This window comes from Neodiprion virginianus, chromosome 2 (assembly GCF_021901495.1).
Source record: "Neodiprion virginianus isolate iyNeoVirg1 chromosome 2, iyNeoVirg1.1, whole genome shotgun sequence".
Taxonomy (NCBI): domain Eukaryota; kingdom Metazoa; phylum Arthropoda; class Insecta; order Hymenoptera; family Diprionidae; genus Neodiprion; species Neodiprion virginianus.
The window spans coordinates 10,715,258-10,737,336 of NC_060878.1; the positions used below are offsets into that span (position 1 = coordinate 10,715,258).

Below are 22,079 nucleotides of genomic sequence, written 5' to 3' on the forward strand. Positions count from 1 at the left end.
CATCCTTTCTCATTAGGTCGAGATGAGGGAATATTGCAACAATGGCTTTGGCACCGCTATAAATCAACTCAAAATGCTTCATTTATAGTGCGTGAATAACAAGTGAGGCACACGATCGCTAAGTTGTTAGGGTTTCTATTGCAAACATGCTTAATCCATCGAACAATAAATTTTGCTCCCTTTTTCAATTACACTAATTTTCGTTACGCCTGAAAAATATTCTGAAAAATGTTAAGTTATCTAGTTTTAGAAATCTTTTCGAATGTATCATGTTTTCGAATTGGCATGAGAACAATTCTGTTTCACTCCTGGTAAAGTTTTATTTACACAGATAATGTTTGCGAATTTTTGTAGGTAATTTCTTAAAACAACTGATATTTTTTTGGAAACTTCATTTTTCGTTGAAAGTCTGAAAAACTCTGTGTTTTCGTCATTCCGAATATTTTCAAGCAAGTCAAGTTGTCGGTAAAAATTAGACGAACTTCTAGAGAAAAATCGCATCTTTTCAGAACTTTATTTTTCGTCGTAAATCTAAAAAGATTCGAATTTCGTTAGTTTTGCGTAATTTCTGACGGCAATGCTTTATACAAATGTGGAATGGATTAGAAATTTTCAGGAATCAGTTCGAATCAACTATTCCGATAGGCAGGTGGTAGTTTTCATTAAACTAGAATTCGAAAAAATTTTCAAGAGGAACATTGATATTTCTGCAAAATCCCTAAAAACGATTAGAATTGGTCAGAGGTTTTGAAAAAGTTTAAGATGCTGTCAGACATTTTCAGCGAATTCGTAGAAACTAGAAAGAGTTTCAGAAAACAGTTTTTTGCTTTACTTCCAATAGGAGATAGCCGATTATTCAGCTGCATAACGGGGATCAAATTCACCCCACGTCAAACTCAGGAGCTCTACGTAAATTTCCAAGAAGCTTGAGGCTTTGAGGAAAGCAGGAAGCAGAATTAGATCCTCTGGCGACGTCGACGCCTTTGAGTTTGATGGATTGCCCGGCGTAGAAAAGAGTTCCCATAAATGTACAAGAATATATTGTGAAGATACACGAAGGCATAGAGATCATGGAGACGTATAGACGGTTGAAAACGGCACACAAACGGGGCGATAAATCGAGAATTGAAATTTCGTACACACCTTGAACGCTCGTAAATAAAGAAAGATCCTTACTCGCTCCGCTTACAAATCCGTCCCACGCGTCTCGGACGCTTTGAAATACTGTCGTGGAAATATCATAGACTTATCATAGATGAATAATCGATTCGTTTTTTCCCCTCCTCTCCGATTCGAAAATGTCCTTATGACGTCAGAGTCTGATTGTCGACGCCATTTTGTCACCACATAACCTAAGTTTTCGATTTTAATGGAGGAAAATCGTCATTCTTGGGGTTTCAAGTTACTCGTGACAGATGAATTAATTAAACATAGTCAATAATACACTTGTTCTGATATCCAAACGCGGAAAAACGCGGTCAACGATCAGCCGTCAGCCTTATGACGTCAGAGTCTGGTTGTCGACGCCATTTCGTCACCACATAACCTAAGTTTTCAATTTTAATGGAGGAAAATCGTAATTCTTGGGGTTTCAAGTTACTCGTGACAGATGAATTAATTAAACATAGTCAATAATACACTTGTTCTGCTATCCAAACGCGAAAAAACGCGGTCAACGATCAGCCGTCAGCCTTATGACGTCAGAGTCTGGTTGTCGACGCCATTTTGTCACCACATAACCTAAGTTTTCGATTTTAATGGAGGGAAATCGTTATTCTTGGGGTTTCAAGTTACTCGTGACAGATGAATTAATTAAACATAGTCAATAATACACTTGTTCTGATATCCAAACGCGGAAAAACGCGGTCAACGATCAGCCGTCAGCCTTGTGACGTCAGAGTCTGTTTGTCGACGCCATTTCGTCACCACATAACCTAAGTTTTCGATTTCAATGGAGGAAAATCGTAATTCTTAGGGTTTCAAGTTACTCGTGACAGATGAATTAATTAAACATAATCAATAATACACTTGTTCTGATATCTCAACGCGGAAAAACGCGGTCAACGATCAGCCGTCAGCCTTATGACGTCAGAGTCTGGTTGTCGACGCCATTTCGTCACCACATAACCTAAGTTTTCAATTTTAATGGAGGAAAATCGTAATTCTTGGGGTTTCAAGTTACTCGTGACAGATGAATTAATTAAACATAGTCAATAATACACTTGTTCTGATATCCAGACGCGAAAAAACGCGGTCAACGATCAGCCGTCAGCCTTATGACGTCAGAGTCTGGTTGTCGACGCCATTTTGTCACCACATAACCTAAGTTTTCGATTTTAATGGAGGGAAATCGTTATTCTTGGGGTTTCAAGTTACTCGTGACAGATGAATTAATTAAACATAGTCAATAATACACTTGTTCTGCTATCCAAACGCGAAAAAACGCGGTCAACGATCAGCCGTCAGCCTTATGACGTCAGAGTCTGGTTGTCGACGCCATTTTGTCACCACATAACCTAAGTTTTCGATTTTAATGGAGGGAAATCGTTATTCTTGGGGTTTCAAGTTACTCGTGACAGATGAATTAATTAAACATAGTCAATAATACACTTGTTCTGATATCCAAACGCGGAAAAACGCGGTCAACGATCAGCCGTCAGCCTTGTGACGTCAGAGTCTGTTTGTCGACGCCATTTCGTCACCACATAACCTAAGTTTTCGATTTCAATGGAGGAAAATCGTAATTCTTAGGGTTTCAAGTTACTCGTGACAGATGAATTAATTAAACATAATCAATAATACACTTGTTCTGATATCTCAACGCGGAAAAACGCGGTCAACGATCAGCCGTCAGCCTTATGACGTCAGAGTCTGGTTGTCGACGCCATTTCGTCACCACATAACCTAAGTTTTCAATTTTAATGGAGGAAAATCGTAATTCTTGGGGTTTCAAGTTACTCGTGACAGATGAATTAATTAAACATAGTCAATAATACACTTGTTCTGATATCCAGACGCGAAAAAACGCGGTCAACGATCAGCCGTCAGCCTTATGACGTCAGAGTCTGGTTGTCGACGCCATTTTGTCACCACATAACCTAAGTTTTCGATTTTAATGGAGGGAAATCGTTATTCTTGGGGTTTCAAGTTACTCGTGTCAAATAAATTAATTAAACATAGTGAATAATATATATTTGTTCTGCTTTCCACACGCGAAAAAACGGGGTTAACGATCGGCCGTCAGCCCGATTGCATTAGTTTGATTTTTTCTCACCAGATGACGCGCTGCAAAGTGACAATCCCAATAATGCATTATTTATTCAATAAATTCAGTTTATTTTCGCTGGCCAGCAGCGATATGGATTTATAAACGAACGGTGTGTATTATATAATATTATACCTATATCCGACACATTGGAGGGATTAAAAGTGCTTCTTAATTAATCTGCAGGATAATCGGAAAGTTTGCGATTAAGATAATTAAAACGATATTGACTCCCGGGCACAATCTTCTTCCTACTAATAAAGAGCCGTCCTTCCGGGGATTTTGAATTGATAATTTGCCGTTGCACTTTCATAATGTGCATTACGCGGTGCGTATTAAAATTATCGGGCGGTTACGATGATCGGGTCACGTGATATTATAATTACACAACGCACTCGTCTCGGTATTCTCGACAAGTTTACCCCGCAACTTTAAATAAAACAATAATTACATATAATAATATATAAAGAATTGCATTTCGTATAACTAAAAAAATCTAAGTAAAATTGAACTTGAAAAAAGAAGTGAACAAACGGATCTGTATGAATGTGAAAGCTGATTGTAGCTCGACTTGTGCGTCTCAAATACTGATTCCGAGAGTTGATTCGAAAAGAGAGCGTCGAATTCGTTTGGTGGGCTTCGTTTTGTCGAGAAGACAGCGTTATATGTTACTTACCTACCGGATGCTGCGGAACCTTTATTATTATTTCTCTTCGAGTTTCTAGACGTGCACGAAATTTAATCTGGATTAGATGCGAGAGCGGACTTCGTAGCTGATATATCAATCATTGCAGCGTAACAATTCTTTTGCCAAGAGCATAGAGACAATCTTCGCGATAAAGAGAAAGAAAATTTTCAAAGTAGCGAATTTTAACTGTAACGATATCGGCAGAAATTAGACATTACCAAAACTGAAAACACTGTAATAATTTTTTATATCCATGTTTTCGGGCGTTATAAAGACAAATTTACGGAAACGGTTTTTTTCGTATGACCGATTCGCGGTTTCATTCTCCTCGGAATAAAAAAAAACATCATGTTAAATTAAAGAAAAAAATGTTTGCAGCAATACTTGCGATTATTTTCTTTTCAAGCTTGCGGTAGGTACAGTAATTCAAGTTTGGAATATCTAGTTCTTATTCTTTTATTTGTGCAAAATGCATGAACATTCGGTAAAATTGAAATTTGCTCAATAATTGAGCAATTAACACAAAAAGCTGTTGCCTTCTCTTTTATTCCTAACTTTATAAAAAAAGTTAATCCATCTTCAACGAAGGTGAAAGCTGCTATAATTTTGATCATCTTTCGAATCTATTTTTTTTTTTTTTTTCATTAATTTCATTTTCAAATTCATAAAAAATTTTCAAATGCTTTAAAAACGGAATAAACTCAATTCCGAAACGTTGTATCAACCAGACATATGCAAAGTTCGAAATCTTTAAAAAAAAAAAATTGACAAACATAAAGATGAAATTTCGTAATTTAAATACATTTCCGAAACGTTTTATCTTTCCGTTTTAATCACTTTTCCGTTTACTGAATCCCAGTAAAAATGAAATCAAAAAAAAAAAGAAATGAAAAAATGCGCAACCTCTCAGCAGCAAAACCGCCCGTTTCGGGATGGTTAAAAAAACAGATTCAACAATATTTCGCGTCGCATCTATGACGATTTTCATCTCGCGTTCAACGCAGCAAATTATGGTACAGATCCTCGACTGTAGAGAAAATTTTATCCGTATTTGCAGTTCCTGCAACGATCTCTGCGTAAAGTTCCATGTCAATAAGGTTATGAATATAAAATTCTAGTTTTCTCTCGGGTTCGCTTTTTCACACAATCCCCATCCTCGCTGCCCTGGAGAGAAGATAAACGTCCCCCCTTATGCTCAACAGTTAGTTATCTCTTTGCGGCATTTTCGAAACCGCGGAAAGTTGATTGTTAACAAATCGACACTGCAGCGAGTACATCGAGTAGTTGTTAAATTATTTAATTAGCCAGCCTCGAAGACATGTGATTTAAAAATACTAAGTTATAAGTTACCGGAATTGTAAACAATAAATTAAATATCCGATGCTTCGTTTAAAATTTCTTTAAAATTGTTAAAAATCTAGCACATTCGTTCGATTTCGCTCTACGATGACTCGTTTGATTATATTATATAATAAAATTCATCGTCAATTGAAAACTAAGAAATTTGTTACACCAGATTTTTAACAATTTAGAAGCAATTTAAAACGAAGAATTGATATTCAACGATTTCTCGTTTTTAATTCACGTACTGTTTATTCTATCATTCTGTAAGAGATCTTCGTAGCTAACCAATGAAATAATCAGACAAATATACTTATACAGAAATTTCCTTATCACCTTCTCAGAACTCACAGGTACAAAAAATGTCTTGAAACAAGCCGCGAAGCTTTTTTCCCGCGCCCTCGAAGCTACGGATTTTCAAAAAATCGATAAATGACTAAAATCGAAACCGGTAGTTCAATTTAAATTCCTATAAAATTTATGGCTCACCATTTCGATGCGATCTTGAATAGCGTAAAGGGGCTTGAAAATTGCGTGGAGTTAAAAAAATCGGGTGTTCGGTTCAGCAATTTGACGGTAAAGCCCTCGTACATGTGATATTCGAACTCGAATTCGTTGGAGTTGGGATAATCAAAGGGCAGCTTTAACCATGCTCGAGGAACTGTGCGTACACCTACGTACATATATATATATATATATATATATATATAAACGTATATACATATATATACATACATACATACACTACGTAGATGCGGGAAGGTGGGAAAAGAGAAAAGTTAAAAAGTTTCGAAGAGGGTCAAGCCCAGAGGCAGAAAGATAGAGAAATAGAGAGGTAAAGAGAGAGAGAGAAAGAGAGAGAGAGAGAGAGAGAGATACTCCGGAAGCAAGTAGCCGCGTTACGCTTCGCGTTTTATATTTAGCCCTTGGCACACTTTAGTTTTTACAAGTTTTTCATTTCCATGCCATCCGTATAATAAGTCGCAGTAGGAAAATCATAATTACTCGGCTGATATCAGGGAAAATTTATTTAGCTTTAGTAAGCTGGGCTGAATTAACGGCGAAAAGCTCGCCGCTGCCGCCGCTGCCGTTGCTGCTTTTCCTTTTGCTTTTGACGCGGCTGCACAGCGGCAGATTCATCTTAGAAGTAAGAGGGACTATTTTCCGTTAGGTAACAAACTGCTGCCGGTTTAATTGGCAGACGTGATGGTAATTGAATTAGGTTCCCGATGTAGAAAACACCGAAGCTTCCTTTCCACACGTACGAAACCTTCCGGATCTTACTTCTGCGCAGGTCAAAACGACGAAGCTTTCGCAAGACTTGCGACGTAAACGGATGTTCATTCATGCCTTTGCCGCTTATCAAGGCCCACCCTTACATTGCCGGTTCATCCGACGGAGTATCTGGTGAATATATATTTATGGTTCAAACGACGTACTAAACGCGTTTCGTGTTTTAGAGGTTAGGCTCAGTTTCTCGGTTAACTAGCATTAAGCTCATGCGGTACTCCCTTACCCTTACCGACCGAGCAAACTCACCCGTTTTATCATCAAATTACCTATCAAATTAACAAACGAATTTACAAAGAGTTGAAAATTTCAACGTTGCACCGTTATTTCGTAGAGGAATTCAGAAAATTTACTCATATCCCGAATATCGTCAAAAAATGTGTGCGTTTTTTTTTTTTGTGTTTTGTTGTGTGCGTTTTTTTTTTTTTCTTCAAGACACACTTTACTATTCCCACATTTCTCGCATTTCAGGGGCCAAAAAGTGCATAGCTGAGATACTTTGCGCAATTCCGGAAAGAATGAGGAGCAAAATAAACCCTCGCGAGACTTTTTTCGTCCAATATTGAAGTCGCTAGACGTAGAAACAGAAATTACGATAATTTCTTGAGAGCATCTTTTTCCTTACTAATGAAATTCAATTACTTTGTAACTAGTCACCTTGTCAAATGGATAAAAATTTCTTACCCAAAAAAAAGGAAAAAAAAAAACCATTTCTTTCTCAATAAAATTAGAAGCTGTCGAATGTTTGTAGTTGTTTTTATTGTTAGTTTAGTTTTTTTTTTTTTGGACGCGCTCTCTTTTATTTATTCTTTATTACTCAAAGTATTTCTTTTGCCGCATTCGATCACCAAAATGTCTTAAGGGGGGGGTACACCATGCAAGCAAAAAAAAATACTGCAACTTTGCGATTTTTTTTTGAAAAAACGGATTTATTTATGAACATGCGGTCTTGAATACATTAATATATAAGTCTTTGAGAACTTTAAAAAAATTTTTTATTGTCGAAAAATTTCAAAATGGCGTCGTGACAGTTGGATCCCCAAAGCCGCTCGGAAAAATGGGGTGCGAGATTTGGTGGAGTCGTGGATAGTCCTAGAACACACAAATTACAAAAAATTAGTTGTATATTATGTTTTCTTGTCCACTACGTACCACTTTTTTGATATCTAGTCTCAAAAATTTTTTATGATTGTTTAAGTGACGATTTTTTTTTTTTTCAATTTTTCGACCACGTTTTTGCGACTTCAAACGGTCAAAAAAAATTTTTCAGACTAGATATCAAAAAAGTGGTACGTAGTGGACAAGAAAACATAATATACAACTAATTTTTTGTAATTTGTGTGTTCTAGGACTATCCACGACTCCACCAAATCTCGCACCCCATTTTTCCGAGCGGCTTTGGGGATCCAACTGTCACGACGCCATTTTGAAATTTTTCGACAATAAAAAATTTTTTTAAAGTTCTCAAAGACTTATATATTAATGTATTCAAGACCGCATGTTCATAAATAAATCCGTTTTTTCAAAAAAAAATCGCAAAGTTGCAGTATTTTTTTTTGCTTGCATGGTGTACCCCCCCCTTAAACTAAATGAAAAAAAATGAACATTATTGAACCAGCGGTCTGTTGATAATTTAAATATGCAATCGGCCCTCTCTCCCTGCCTCACTTCGTATTTCGCTTCCTCTTTCCTCTCTCTCTCTCTCTCTCTCTCTCTCTCTCTCTCTCTCTCTCTCTGTCTTCGTAGCGAAATCTGGGAAATACCGGTGACGTGAACTGACCACCTTAACGAGGATTTATAGCTCATCGTTGCATAATTTAACCGCCAGCTAGATTCCACGTCAATTAGCACAACTATTAAACCTTAATGTGCACAGCTGGGATATAGAAGGCGATAAGCTTGTTGCTTCGATACATATTTTTTATTTTTTTTAATTAAAAATTGAAGATCAGTATGATATTTCGTAATAATTTGTACCTTTCGTTGAAATCTTCACATCAACAAAATGAGTTCGTAATTTCTACTTTTACGTGTAAGCTTGTATATTGTGTGTATTTTTTCATTAAAAAAATGCAGGAAAGAAATTTAGGAAGAGTTTAAAAGAAAAAAAAAGAAAAAAATGACCATCACATTAATACTGTAGAAAATTAATTTGTTCAGATTTTTTCCGTACAGAATTGTAGATTATCCTCATGTTTCATCGTATTCTGTAGTTTTCTTTGGAAAAAAAAATTTACCGTCTATTTTTATATCACCCTTTTCGTAAAGAATACTCGGGATTATTTTTATCCCAGAAGATACGTAACGCCAATTCGTCGGGGTGAAAAGCTTTTGTCACCTGTACAATTCTAAGTCTCCATTCCGAGCGAAATAGCATCTTATGTGACCAGGTCGAGCCGTCTTACGTGGTATTCGATGTCATATGAAGCTAAGGTCCGTTGTTGGTTGATAATTGCATCGATTGTTCGACCTAGATTGTTTCTAGGAAACAATAAGGAGTTACGTGGTTACATCTGTCGTAAGTACCGCAGATCGAAGTAAATATGTTATCGAATGTGTTCTGGAAATTGGAAAATACGTCAGTATCATTCATTGAGGAGTGTGAAGCAGATTTGAGAGAAATTTTAAACTGTTACGGGATAAAGAATTTCATTGTTTATAAATTTAGTTCGTGGAAAAATTTTTATTTCAGTTTTTTTTTTTTATAATAATATCTGCGACTGCTGGAATAAAAAAATTCCGCGTTAATCGTACCTACGTTGCTGAAAAATGACTCTGTTTTACTTTTGAATCGATTTTCGCGGATTTCTGATCAGCGAATATTTTCTTCGTTTTTTTTTTTTTTGACAAAATCTGAATTTTTTATACAATAACCTGTTCTCCCAAATTTTATTTCTTCCGTTCACCAAAATTGATGAAGTAAAAAGCGGTTTTCAAAAACCTTTTCGAAATTCTTAATAAGTTCCAAAACTTTGTACAATTTCTTTTATTTGTAAAATTGTCAAAGAATCGCGGATGAAAGATGTTAATTTTTTTTTTTAAGCAGCTTAGGAATGCCTTCGACCGATTTTGCCCGAAATTTGATCTGTACCAAGTTTTTCGAAGTCAAATGAACGGATGAAATTTCATTCACATTAATCCATCCGATTTCAACTTATTGCTCGTTCAAAAAATTTTTATCCCGGGAAATATTCAGAAATAGGTAAACCAATTTTGCCAAAAATCTAACAGGTTTAAAATTTGCTAAATTCGCGTCGAATAAGACCCGGAACATAAAAATCGTTCAATCCCATCCGCTCGAAAATCCATCGAGCGTTTATTCCAAACTATTAAGAAATGATTCCATAAACTACAAGGGATATTATTTTACCTGCAAGCTTATAAAAGCTGTAAAAACTACACGACTCGCTTTTCGAGATGCTGCAACATTTTTCAAACTCAAGACAAGAACTTCAAACACGATGGACCAACTTTCTTCTCGAAATCGGCTGAGCCGCGTGACTAAATGTCAAAACGTAATTGTCTGACTGTAAAAGCGGACGGATAAATACAAACTCTGAGAATTCTATGTGGGGTAAATTTCATGTTATAGGTATGGTGTATAGAATTGGGCGGACTGTGAAGCGGATTCGGTATTAGGTAGACATACAGAATTTCCTCAGATCGTTGAGATGAGGAGTATTTTCCCTTACGACATTTCTCAGGGTAGGTATGCATGTAGATATTGCGTATAATAATACTGACAATAGAATCGGCGGGTGGTTCGGCATATTGGAACTACTCGGAACCCCATCCACGGCCAATCGTCGCCAAGCGTACTTTGCGAGGCACCTTCAGACTTCATTCGTATACCCCTAAACGCAGAAATTTACGTGGAAAAGGGGTTGGTATTTCGGAATTTGAATTCGACTTATTCCGTGTCAACTACTCGCCGTTCGATTTATTCACGCGGACAAAGACCGTCGGGTTTTCGAATAATCGCTTCTTGTCATTTGTTAAGATAAGCAGCTTTTCTGATTACATTCGATCTCTTCTCATGGGGCGAAGTGGAAGTTGCGAATTTGAAAACTCCCGAAAACGCCTGATTCCGAATTTTTTACTGGGAAAACTTCAAGCAAAGAAGTCAAACTTTGAAGAAAACAACGAAGTTTCGGTCACTCCGAAAAGTTCTGAAGATGCAAGATACCGAAGCTCGAAAATGAGAAAATTACAAATTCTGAAACATCGAAATTCCGAATGATCGATGATTTTCAGTTCCAATTTGATCTTTCTTTGTTTTGGATTTTCGACATATTTACGTTCGGGTTCCCGGTAATTCTGATTTTCGGTTCTTCTCATTTTTTACACCAACTCGTTGAGTAAACTACGCTGCGTGATAATTATATATTAATTTTCGAAATTTAACTCCATCGAAACTTTACTTTTCGCAACTTTGCTCCATCTTGAATTGAATTTTGGAACTTTGTGCCGTCGGGTTTTCGACCGTTCGAAACTTTGTCGGTTCTTCAAAGTTTTATTTCTTTACCTCAAGTTTAGCCAGCAGATAATTCGTAATTAGTCGCTATCGGAACTTGAAAAATTCGGAACTTTAACCCCGCTTCCTCCCCAGAAGCGTCGGTTTCCCGTATTTTAGGGAGGCTGTGACACTGCATCCACGAGTCGCATTGAAATCTCCTTGGAGCGGTTGAACGCTACAAGAGTCGCGAGCAATCAAGAACTCTGAGAAAATTGCCACCTTATGGACGACGAAAAACCCTTTTTCAATTACCACTCGTGTTTGCCCGTTTAGCCCGGTCGTATAAAACGTGGAAAAATTTAACTCACCTCGTATTTTATACACCCTGTGAAATAATAATAACAAGGATAATGAAGCGAAGATAACGAAACCACGTCATAATTGTGTTGAAATTATGTCTGAAAGCAACGGTCTTGTTTGGATTGTCAAATTGATGTGGATTTTATCACCGTACGAATTTCGTTGAGAATATATTAAAACTTTCTTTTTTTTTTGTTTATAATTTTAAAACTTAAATTATAAACAATTCGACGTGTTAACGTTGCGATTGAATCAAAAATAGGTTCCGATATCGAGATATCAACACGGTTACTGCCTCGGATACGTGAAGATATTGATGAAAATAAAAAAAATTTGCGTAATAATTGGTTTTGCCGAGAAATTAATGTTTTCTGAAACATTGATTTTTAGCGCAATTTTTTCACTCCTTATTCCACGTAAAAAAATTGCCGTTCAATGACGTTATCGATGATTTTTTTCCACCGTTTTCCGTCGATATAATAATGCCTGTAATTTATAAAAAAAAAAAAATAAAATTCTCTTTCACAGTTTTAACCGAACAAATACCCACCAAAAAAAAAAAAAAAGTGCAAAATTGAAAAGAGACTATAAACGTACCGACTCGTTTGATAATTTTAATTTTGTGAATTAGGTCACTGCGGATGAATTTCATTTTTCCAACAGTTTGAAAAAAGGCGTAAAAAACGATCGAAACATCGATTATGCTTTTACGATTCACAGACAGACAAATTGAATCGAAGACAATATGATAATTTTTTATTCAATTTCTATTTTTACCGTCAAATGATATACGATTAGATAATATAAATCGCCACTTCACTTCACATTTATCACTTTCACTGTACGTGATGAATAACTTCACGAGTACTCGAACCGATATCTTATCGACAACGATTATGGGATTCAAGAGCAGAGATTTGAGCTATAAAATCGTCGATCATCACGTAGGTGACATTGCGGATAAAAAATATGAATGCGAAGCAGAAAAGAGATTCTTCGGAAGTCTTTCTTTCTTTCTTTTTTTTTTCTTTTTTTTTTTTAAGTGTAAATTGATCGTCAAAGCTAATTACAGATTAAATTTATTGAACCAAATTTGACTAACGTTGAATTCGTCAATTATTTGCGAAGCAGGATGAGTTCTGCCTTATTCTCGGAGTTCTTTGCACAGAATCTCGTTACTTTTTATTATTCAATCTGGCATTCGTGGGAAAGCTCGTGTCATTTTTTCCCTACAATTTTTCCCTTGTTTGACGAAATTGCAATTCTGGATCTCGGGGGTGAAACGAACAGTCAAGTAACGTGGTTGAAACCGGTGAAAAGAAACGGGGGAAAAAAAACTGTGTTCAACTTGTCAAAACGCAAAAAGCAAAGAATCGAATGAATTTCATTTCACTTGGTAACGCAAACCGTTGTTCTGATCATGTCATTTTTCTTTTTTTTTTCATTAGAGAAACTTTTCTCGCGATATATTTGATCGATTTGTTCGGTAAAGCGGAGAAATAGTTTTTCCGTGTGATGAAAAAAACGATAAATAATCAACAAAAGTGTCAATTGTAATATCGCAAAAAATAATCTCGTGAGAATCGTGAGGAAAGAGGTTTGGGATTTGTGTAAACGTTTGTTGCTCGTCCGCGTAAAAGATTGATCGAAAATTTATGAAAAATTGTTACAAAGCGTTGCTATAAAAATTACACCGCAAATCTACACAATTTGCGAGTATATCGCGTATAGATATCAGTTATATGGATACAGACTTCACGCCTCAATCAACAGGTATTCAATATTCCCACTTAACGGCGTCGATATTCAACGAAGAAACATACGTACGTATGGTGCATTCCATGCCAAATTGCCGATTTTTGAACCGCACCGTTCCTATAATTATCTTTACAATCTTTTATAGACGAGGTTTATTGCGGTTATTGTAATTTGTTTAATACAACGTCTCGCAAACAATATAAGAATTGAAACCTTCCTTGAAATTATCACAATATTTTCACGAACTTTGTATCTTATTTCGATTTTTTCATTTTGTGAAAAAAACTTTTAATGCCTATGAAAATTTTACGGTTTTTCAAACATTCAAAAGTTGCACTACTGTTGGAAATACGAACTGCGTGTTGAAATTACTATTCTAAAATGCAGATAAACAAATACGACAGTTTTCGTAAATAAGTATTTTCAACGAAGCTCGAATAACGAAAACTTTTTTTTTCGGAAATTTTCTACAATTACCAAAGAAAAAAAAAAAAGAAACAAAATTAAAAAATTGTTAGAAATCTTTCGGAAACGTTGCGAAACTTTCCGAAATTCATATCCCGCGGAATAAATTTGTCTGAATTAAATTGATTTCGATCCCTTGCGTTATTTTTTTGTTTTATTTTTATTTTTTTTTCTCTTTCTAGCATCAAAAAACCCGGAAAATTGTGAAATAATCCACAGTTAATCGGAATTCATCGTCGGGCAAGCTTCTCATTGATTCCGAAAATGTTCGCGCTTGGTCGTAAAGAAAAATCGGACACTCAGGCGTCACGCAGGAATATTGCTCGGGGGTTGCTTTGATCGAAGAAAAATGAACGCGGTACGATTACAGACGTGACTGGGATGGGAAATTTGTGAATTTTCCTGTAATATAGGCGAGTTTCACTCACACTTAGAGTCCCGTCGTCCGGGTATGCGAATATACGTACAATAAGCCGTCGGGATTATCAGGGTGGACGAAATTGACGGAGTGGATGATGTGATTGAGCAGATATTGACCGGAAGATACGCGGCTATCTGGGCTCTGTTTACTCGGAGATTAAAACCGGACCTTATTTAAACAAAAAACTCGAGAGCCTGTTTATTTTCAATGGAGGGATGAAAATTTCGCGAACGAAGGCAAAAGACAGCAGCGAGAGATAAAACTCGATTGTAATTTACTCACTCTGTGAGAAATTCGTTTTTGTTGCAGAGATTTTTACTAGGTTTTCATTTGTTATTCGAGTTTACGGAAAGCAAAAAATTTCAAGCAATTCCGAATCGATGAAAACAATTTTTTATTGAAAATCTCTCGAGGTGAGAATTACCGATGAATTTGTTCAGATTTTTTTTTTTCATTGTTTGAAAACTGATACCTAAGTGTCGAAATTATAGTCGCTTGTTTTTGTTTTTTGAGTAAAAATGTTTGAGACAAAATCTATCGAGTTATTAACGATCGTTAAGAAGACAGTTGTTTCCATTTTTTTTTCACATTTTCACAATGAAAAAATCAATCTAAAACCGCAAAGACATCCAGATATTATTTTGTTTGAAATTTTTACAGAAAATGCCGTATAAGAGTTTTAATATTGCCAAGTTCTCGTACAACTTATTTTTGACGAAAGTTTTCAAGCGAACTCCACCGAATCGTCCGAGAAAATCGTGCTTATAAAAAATTATTCAACGTGACAACGAAAAAAGACAATATCATTGAAATTTGAAAAAAGCTTCGCATCAATTTCGGGTGATTCTTTTTTCCATTTTCTCTTAGTTGTCTACGTTTCTTATAATTTCAATCAAAATAAAAAATTTTTGTTAAACTTTCAGAAATTTCCACAAATTCCGTAATAATATAAATTTCCAACAATTTTTTATAGTCTTTCTTCAAAAGTTTCCTATAAATTTTAACAACTTTTTTAGGATTTCGCAAGAACGTCTCTATTTCTACGCAGAGTTTTAATTTTTCCAAATTTTTACAAAAGCTTTTGATTTTTATTTATTCATCTTTTTTTTTACAAATTTCTTAAAAGTACTTTAATTTCAAGTTTTATTGAAAACATCCCCTCAGAGATACGTCGAGACTTGAATTTTTTAAAACCCTTCCGCACATTTAACTGTCTGAAAACATGGTACATTCCCGAGATTCTCCCCCTCCCCCTCCCCCACCGAAAAGGAAAGAAACGAAAGAAAAAAAATCGTCAGAAATTTATGAGAATTTTTTTTCACCAGCGTCTGAACTTCTCGCTAGATTTACGGAGAAGGAAAACATTGAATCCTGAAATCTGGTGAAGTGAATGGCAGTTGAAGAAGATTGAATAATCGAAAAGTGTTGAAAAGGTTTCGTAACTGTATAAATATGTAAAAATTAGATTGGATTGTCGAACCCGAGCCAAACTCAAATACAATTTATTTCGATTTATTGACTCTTAGCGAGTATGCCAACCAAGTTAGCGGAGTCGCGGATTGTGATTTTCCCAACCAAAATAATTATCCCTCGCCAAATGAAGCCGAACAATTATCGCGCACTTAAAAAGATGCTGTTGCCGCTCTTAAAAAAGCTCGAAAAAAAAAAAAAAAAAAAAAAACAGGGACACCGTTCGAAGTTGATTGAATTCCGACGATAATCGACGGCGCAACTTGAGACCCAATTTTCAGGTTCTTTCGCTATGGAATCTGAGGTGAAAATTGGAAAACCCGAAATCACATAATCGGAGTATCGAATTCTTTGAAGAAGTTCCAGCTCTTCGTAAGCGAGAACGAATCTGCGTCTGTTTGTGAGACGTAAAATTTTGAAAATTTTTACGCAATTTGGAATTGATTTGAACGAAAAATTTAATTGACGCGATCGCTGAACAAACAAATTAACGAATTTGTTGAGCTCGTTACTTTTACGGATCAGAAGTTGAATTGAATTTAACAATTTTAACTCGGACGTTTCGATAAAAAAAAAATAAATAAATAAATAAATAAAAGACCAAATTGTTGAAACTGCTCTGAAAATTTTCCGGTCTATGATAATAAGTTTAAATTCTGATACCGCAGACGTGCCCAATTTGATTTCAGATAAGTACCGGCATTGATTACGGTGATATTGGCAATTATGTACGTCGGAAGAATTAGAGGAAATTGAAAGTCTAACCTGATTTTTAACTGCCTTCTAGTTAGGTGGAAACGATTTGCCCCGTGGCGAAAATAATTTCCAGAAACTTTTAGACACATTTCTCTTTCTCTTTACCTTTTCGATCTCTATGCGGTAAATAATTTCAGTCAAATTGCGCAAGTTTTCCAAAATTCAACGTATTCTTTCACAGTTATGTTCAGATATTACCAGCTGCATTTCGTACAAGTTAATTAATGCCGATTTCTCTCGAAAATACGTCCCAGTTTTTCGTAATTCGGTGCCGTCGGAAAATACGCAGAAAAAAATGGCATCAGAATTTTTTCAGATTTACGATACAGAATAAAGTTCTTCTGGAAATTTTTATCGATTTTTACCCCAAGCTTAAGTTTGGTCATAAATAGAAGAAAAGACGAAAACCTGAATTTTCCAAAGAATTCTAACTGTGTTCAAAAATTGTTTGAAATTTTTTTAAATCCCTCCAACAACACCGGAATAATTCAATCTTTTTCTGCTAAGCTAACGCAGAATTTTGTCTTAAAATATTCCGAAAATTCAACGTAATTCTGAGGGATCTATTTTTTAAAAACCGCAAAAATTGACCTGCTATTTGCATTTCCCCGTTTCGATGCAGGGTGAATGCGATTCGTTGACAAGCGTGAAAATCGGTAACCGCCTACAAAGAGTTGTAAAATATTTTACACCGTGCTATTAAAATCCCATTAATCATTATTCTCCTTCCTTGTGTCTATTTAGGCTCTCTTTTCCCTCAATGTTTTTCGCTAATTTTTTTGTGATCATTCCTTTTCTTTTTTTTGTTTTTCAACCACCTGACACCGTAATCACCGACAATTTTCCTTTCAAAGATCGATATCTTTACCGCTATTCGTCACAATTATTGTTCACCAGAGCAACTCTAATTTATTTACACAACAGTTATTTTGTTACCGTCACTCGAAATTTCCCGATTCGCACGAAATTTTTACTTTCAATAACGATTCTGGATTTTGTTTCGATGTCACATCGAATCTTGTTTAAATTCGAAGAAATTGTACAATAACATAAATTATACAGTAGTTTCGAACTTTTCCGAAAGATATTTTTCAATTTCTGCAAACACTTTGCGACATATTTGTCAGCCGAAATGTCAATTTATTTTTTTTGTCTTCGAACAGACAGAACGGAAACATACAGATTATTAACATTTCCTCAATTTTTATGACACGGAAAATTCTTTTCTTAGGCGAAGAAGAAAAAGCTTCTTTATCACGATTCCAATGATTTTCACACTTACGATTCCGAGAAATGAACTTCTCAAAAACGCAATAATTACGCTGAATGACCTTAATAATTTTTCATTTCACCTTCCTCTCATTACACGAAATAACACGTTTTTCTAGAGTTTCAGAGTTTTTGGTGAAAACGAGCTCTCGTTTAATCGTTTGAAATTAGCCAATTCATAACGAGCCATAATTTGCTTCAATGAAATTTACACGGTAAATTCTTTCCGAGGAGGCGAAAATTTTTAACAACGACAAAAAAGATGAGCCTCTTTTATTTTTCATTTCGTCTTTTCTACTTCATTCGAATTTCTTTGTTTTAAATTACTCCGAAAATAAATTGAAACGAATCATCGCTCTGGAGTGAACTTTTTTACATTGCTTTTTTTTTCTTTCGTCGTTCGGTAAAAATAAAATTCTTCACGTACGTTTGTTGTTTACGGCATGATTTTTGGCCATTTCGGTGGGCAAAACGATATCGTTTCAGTCCACTTTAGTTTCGCCTACTCATCGCGTGAGCATTTCAAGAATACAATCAGCCAGTACTGAATATTTTATTTTCTCGTGTAAGTTATGTTGTGTACCACTCCTTGTTGCCATAACGCGTTTTCAGCTACACGCGTTTACATTCTCCCTAATTTTTCACTGTCAACCTTCGGTACGCGTACGCATGCATCAAGGTGTTTGAAAATAAGGATTCACTGCTGCAATTACACCGTTCGCCTTGTTTTACACTCCGTCAGATGGGACTCGAATGGACGATAAATCTCCGCGAATCTTGAATCTGATGTAACGATTTGTTGTTTAGGTATTTTTTGAAATTTTTTATTATCCGTTTATTTTCCATTTCTTTCAAGATCACGAAACAAGTCCTGAACTAAAGTCAGAGTGAAACGATTTATCGAAAATTTTCGGTAAAAAAAAAAAAAGGCATTTTTTAAACAAAATGACGGAGTAAAAAGTGTAAGATTTCGATATTTTACAATCGTTCGTACACTTTCTCATCAACCTTATACGCTAAAATAATTTTACACTTTATAGAAAGAGGAGATGAATGATTTGTGTTTAATCTTTTCCAAACCGTTTCATTAGAATTCAACCGTTAAACAAAACGTAAAGTAACAAACGCCGTTTTTTCGTTATCGGAACACAAAGACGTCCACTAATTTGAAAATCCCTGTACTGATTATGAAAATGATTTCGCGATGAAAAAAAAAAAAAAAACAAAAAAAAGCTCGGAATATAAACATAACGAAACAACAATACTTATAGTTCATAATTAATTCCTAGTTAACAAACGATTGCCGAGGTAATTGATCATTGATAAACGGAAAATGAGAATGAAACGAAAGAAATCGAGGAAAAATCTTACCGGCGAATAAGATTTACAAAAAGGTCGTATTAATTTTGATGCTGAGACATTAACACAAAGTAATCCACATTAATGTAAATATCCAATGTTTAACGTACGCATATGTAAGTAAGTACGTATCAACGAAGGCAAGGGTGGTTACTTAAACCCGATTTAAGATACGATCGCTTCTACCAACTTAGCGATGTCGGGGTGAGCTTCCGGCGTGGCCTTTATAAGCCGAGCGAAAAGCCCGTCGGCCACAATTCGAATCCCCTTCGCCAGATGCCAGATGCCTGAATTTTGATAATTTAGCACCCTTAGCTGCAACGATTCGCACTCGAATGGCGTCGGAGCGGCGTCGATACAACGATAATTCGGAATACAGGCATCCGCGTAAAATATTTTCTGGATAACAAGTAACGAAAAATTGCCGACTCGATGCCTTCCTGTTCGCATGCTGAGAAAAATTTCATTTGTTACAGTAACTAGAAAAATTCAGTTCTTTTTTTATTTTCCTGTTTTCACCTAAACACTTTTTGCGTGTAAAACTGCACGCAATTTTAAAAAGTTACTATATCGGGATTCGAAGTCTAAACGCGTTGAAATGACTTGGAGAAAATGTCCTGTTCGAAAATTTTTACATGTATCACTTGACCGCATTTCAATTATACTTATGTACGTTCTCTGCAAAACATTACATTTTACTAGAGAAGTAAATTTTCGGTAAAATTTCTGTGCCAATTTTTATTGTAAAGGCAATAATTCCGCCAGTAAATACATTCGATGATAGATTTTTTTGGGAAATTTACTCTCAAGGCTTATTATCGGTAGATTATATTCAACCCTTAGCTACTGACTTTGTTCACCGGACACTTTCGAGGAGAATTCAATTTTTTCATCATCAAATTTGGTTGAATGGTAAAAATTTGAAAAAATATCTTACATCTTACACAATCAACTTGAATCGGTAACTTAAAATTCCGAGAGTGAAATTTTGTTTTTATTCGTTATGGAACATTATTTTTTATATGTTTATTATTAAAAATTGCTTCCAAACTAAACGCACGGATAAAATTATACATATGAAAAATACAGTATTCGGAAAATCCTCGATTTTGCAGGGTTGAAAAATTTTCCACTAACATGTACCTCAAAAATTTCGTTACTGATTGTTAGAATTTTTACTCCCGTTCGAGAAAAAATCAGTTTATAATTCTGGGGGATGACTTTTAAGAGATTAAAAAACAAAAAAAAGAATACAAAATATTGATCCGTTGATCGATGAAAATTTGTTATTTTAAACATTGAATTTACATATTTCGAAGTAAATTGTAGAAAAAATTTGCTACTCGTTGAAATATTTCTGTTTTGCAAATTCTTCGTAGTTTGAGATTTCCAGGCAAAAATTCTGTCGTTCAACTGCAGTTTCAACGGTGTTGAATTGAAGTTTTTCACCTACCTATTAGATAGATATTCTCGTTTAAATTTTCTTATAAATCACATGTCGATTAAAAAAAAAAAAAAAAAAAAAAAATTGAATAACCAGATTAACATCAACTCGATGAATTGAGGAAGAAATTTTTTTCTCCAATGATTACCGATTGGTAGTTTTGAAAACAATTGAGAAAATGATAAAAATTTCAACGAATAAATCAAACAGTTTCCTCTTTTTTTTTTTGTCCTTGTCAAAGTCGCAAGAAACTCACAATCAGTTGGATTTGTGCGGGTAAATCTTTTATTTATTATAAACGTACACGATGTGAGTTTATTTTGGGGTAAAAAAAAAAAAAACTCTGATTAAACGAATGAGGAAAAAACCGGCGATTTGCGTGCAGCGGGGCTGATTTCAAATCGGTCGAAGCTTTCTTATAATCGACCGCCTCGCGATATCTTGAGCACATCAGAAACTGAGCAATCTCAGCTTTGGATACAATATGCACACGACGAAATATACGACTGGCATTTTTACTTGCGATTAGGACCGACGTTGATCGCCATTTCCTCAGCTAAATCCTTATGACGTAATCGTTCAGGGTCACGTGGTACCGGCGAAACCATAAATATGACAAGGAAAAAGGAATAGAAGAGGAACTCGACATTTCGCTCAAACTTGACCATTTTTTCGAACTCCGAAGTGAAAAGTTCTCAAAAATTGTCTATCGGCAAAAAAAAAAAAAAAAAAAAAAACCAACTGCAAATATTTTCTCCCTGTCAATTCATGCGTAAAATTTTACAAAATCAAGTTTCAATTTTTAATTGTGCAATTCAGTGACGTGTGTTATACAAGATCTTACTCAAGATTTTAATGCGACGTAAAAATTCCTTTCGATTTTGTTCGGTTCGATCTGGAGTGGAATAAAATATCAACCATGATTGAAAAATTATTTCTCTAAGTCTAGATTTTGAGGATTTTCTGAAAGATGCGAAAGGAGTCTTTGGCGAAAATAGATATAAGCCGACGTAATATTCTTTGATGTTTTAGAACCTAATTTAGAAAAAAAATCATCAACTATAAGACCTTCTTGCGTAAAATCTGTAAAATCTGATCATTGTAATATATCTTAGATCTTAGACGTTGCACTATCAATTCTTTCCAAACACAATTTTCGTAAAAAATTTCAAACTCAACATATCAACAAAATTCGCCTTGGATTTCGATTCTTCGATCGTAATTCCAATAATCGTTCTCCAAGGTGGAAGTTTTTTTTTTTTTTTTTCATTTTCTCTTTCTTTTTTCTACTAATTTCACAAAACTGTCCGGAAATATTTTCAGACCGACAGACGATTGCGAAAAATTTTTTTTTTTTTATGGAACGCGAAAACTATTCGTCACTGGTTTAAATTTCACGTTATTGGAGAAAGTGTATTTTACACTTCGAGGGTAATTTTTTTGTTTTGAAAAAAAAAAAAAAAATGGTACGTCCGTGAAAAATTGAAAACAAAAGAGAGAGAGATAGAAAAAAAAGGCTCACCTACGGTTTCTCGAATCTGCGAGTCTCTGGCCTCTTCGGTGGTTCTTTGACGGGATCTTCGAATGCGGGTTGGATTTCAATCGGCGAAAGCTGTAATCGTGCCGGAGGTCGTTCGCGAGATGAGGGACCTGCAGGTCGTATAAAGCCAAGCCAGACAGGTCAGCGTGAGAAGCAAGGGCAGACTGAGGCTCCGCGTGCTTCATCATATACATAGG

The 22,079-nt window shown here is 35.3% G+C and overlaps 1 protein-coding gene across 5 annotated transcripts in view; it reads right to left on the reverse strand.

Moving 5' to 3' along the window:
- The window catches only part of LOC124297934 (tachykinins), a 71,421-nt gene extending 49,383 nt beyond the window's left edge, over positions 1-22,038 (reverse strand). For 3 of the 5 annotated variants that reach the window (XM_046749391.1, XM_046749389.1, XM_046749387.1), the window contains exon 1: positions 21,865-22,038. The gene's annotated coding sequence lies outside the window, so the exon portion shown is untranslated. The remainder of the gene's footprint in view (positions 1-21,864) is intronic. The other 2 variants (XM_046749390.1, XM_046749388.1) reach the window with 1 other exon arrangement.
- Positions 22,039-22,079: the final 41 nt, after the last annotated feature.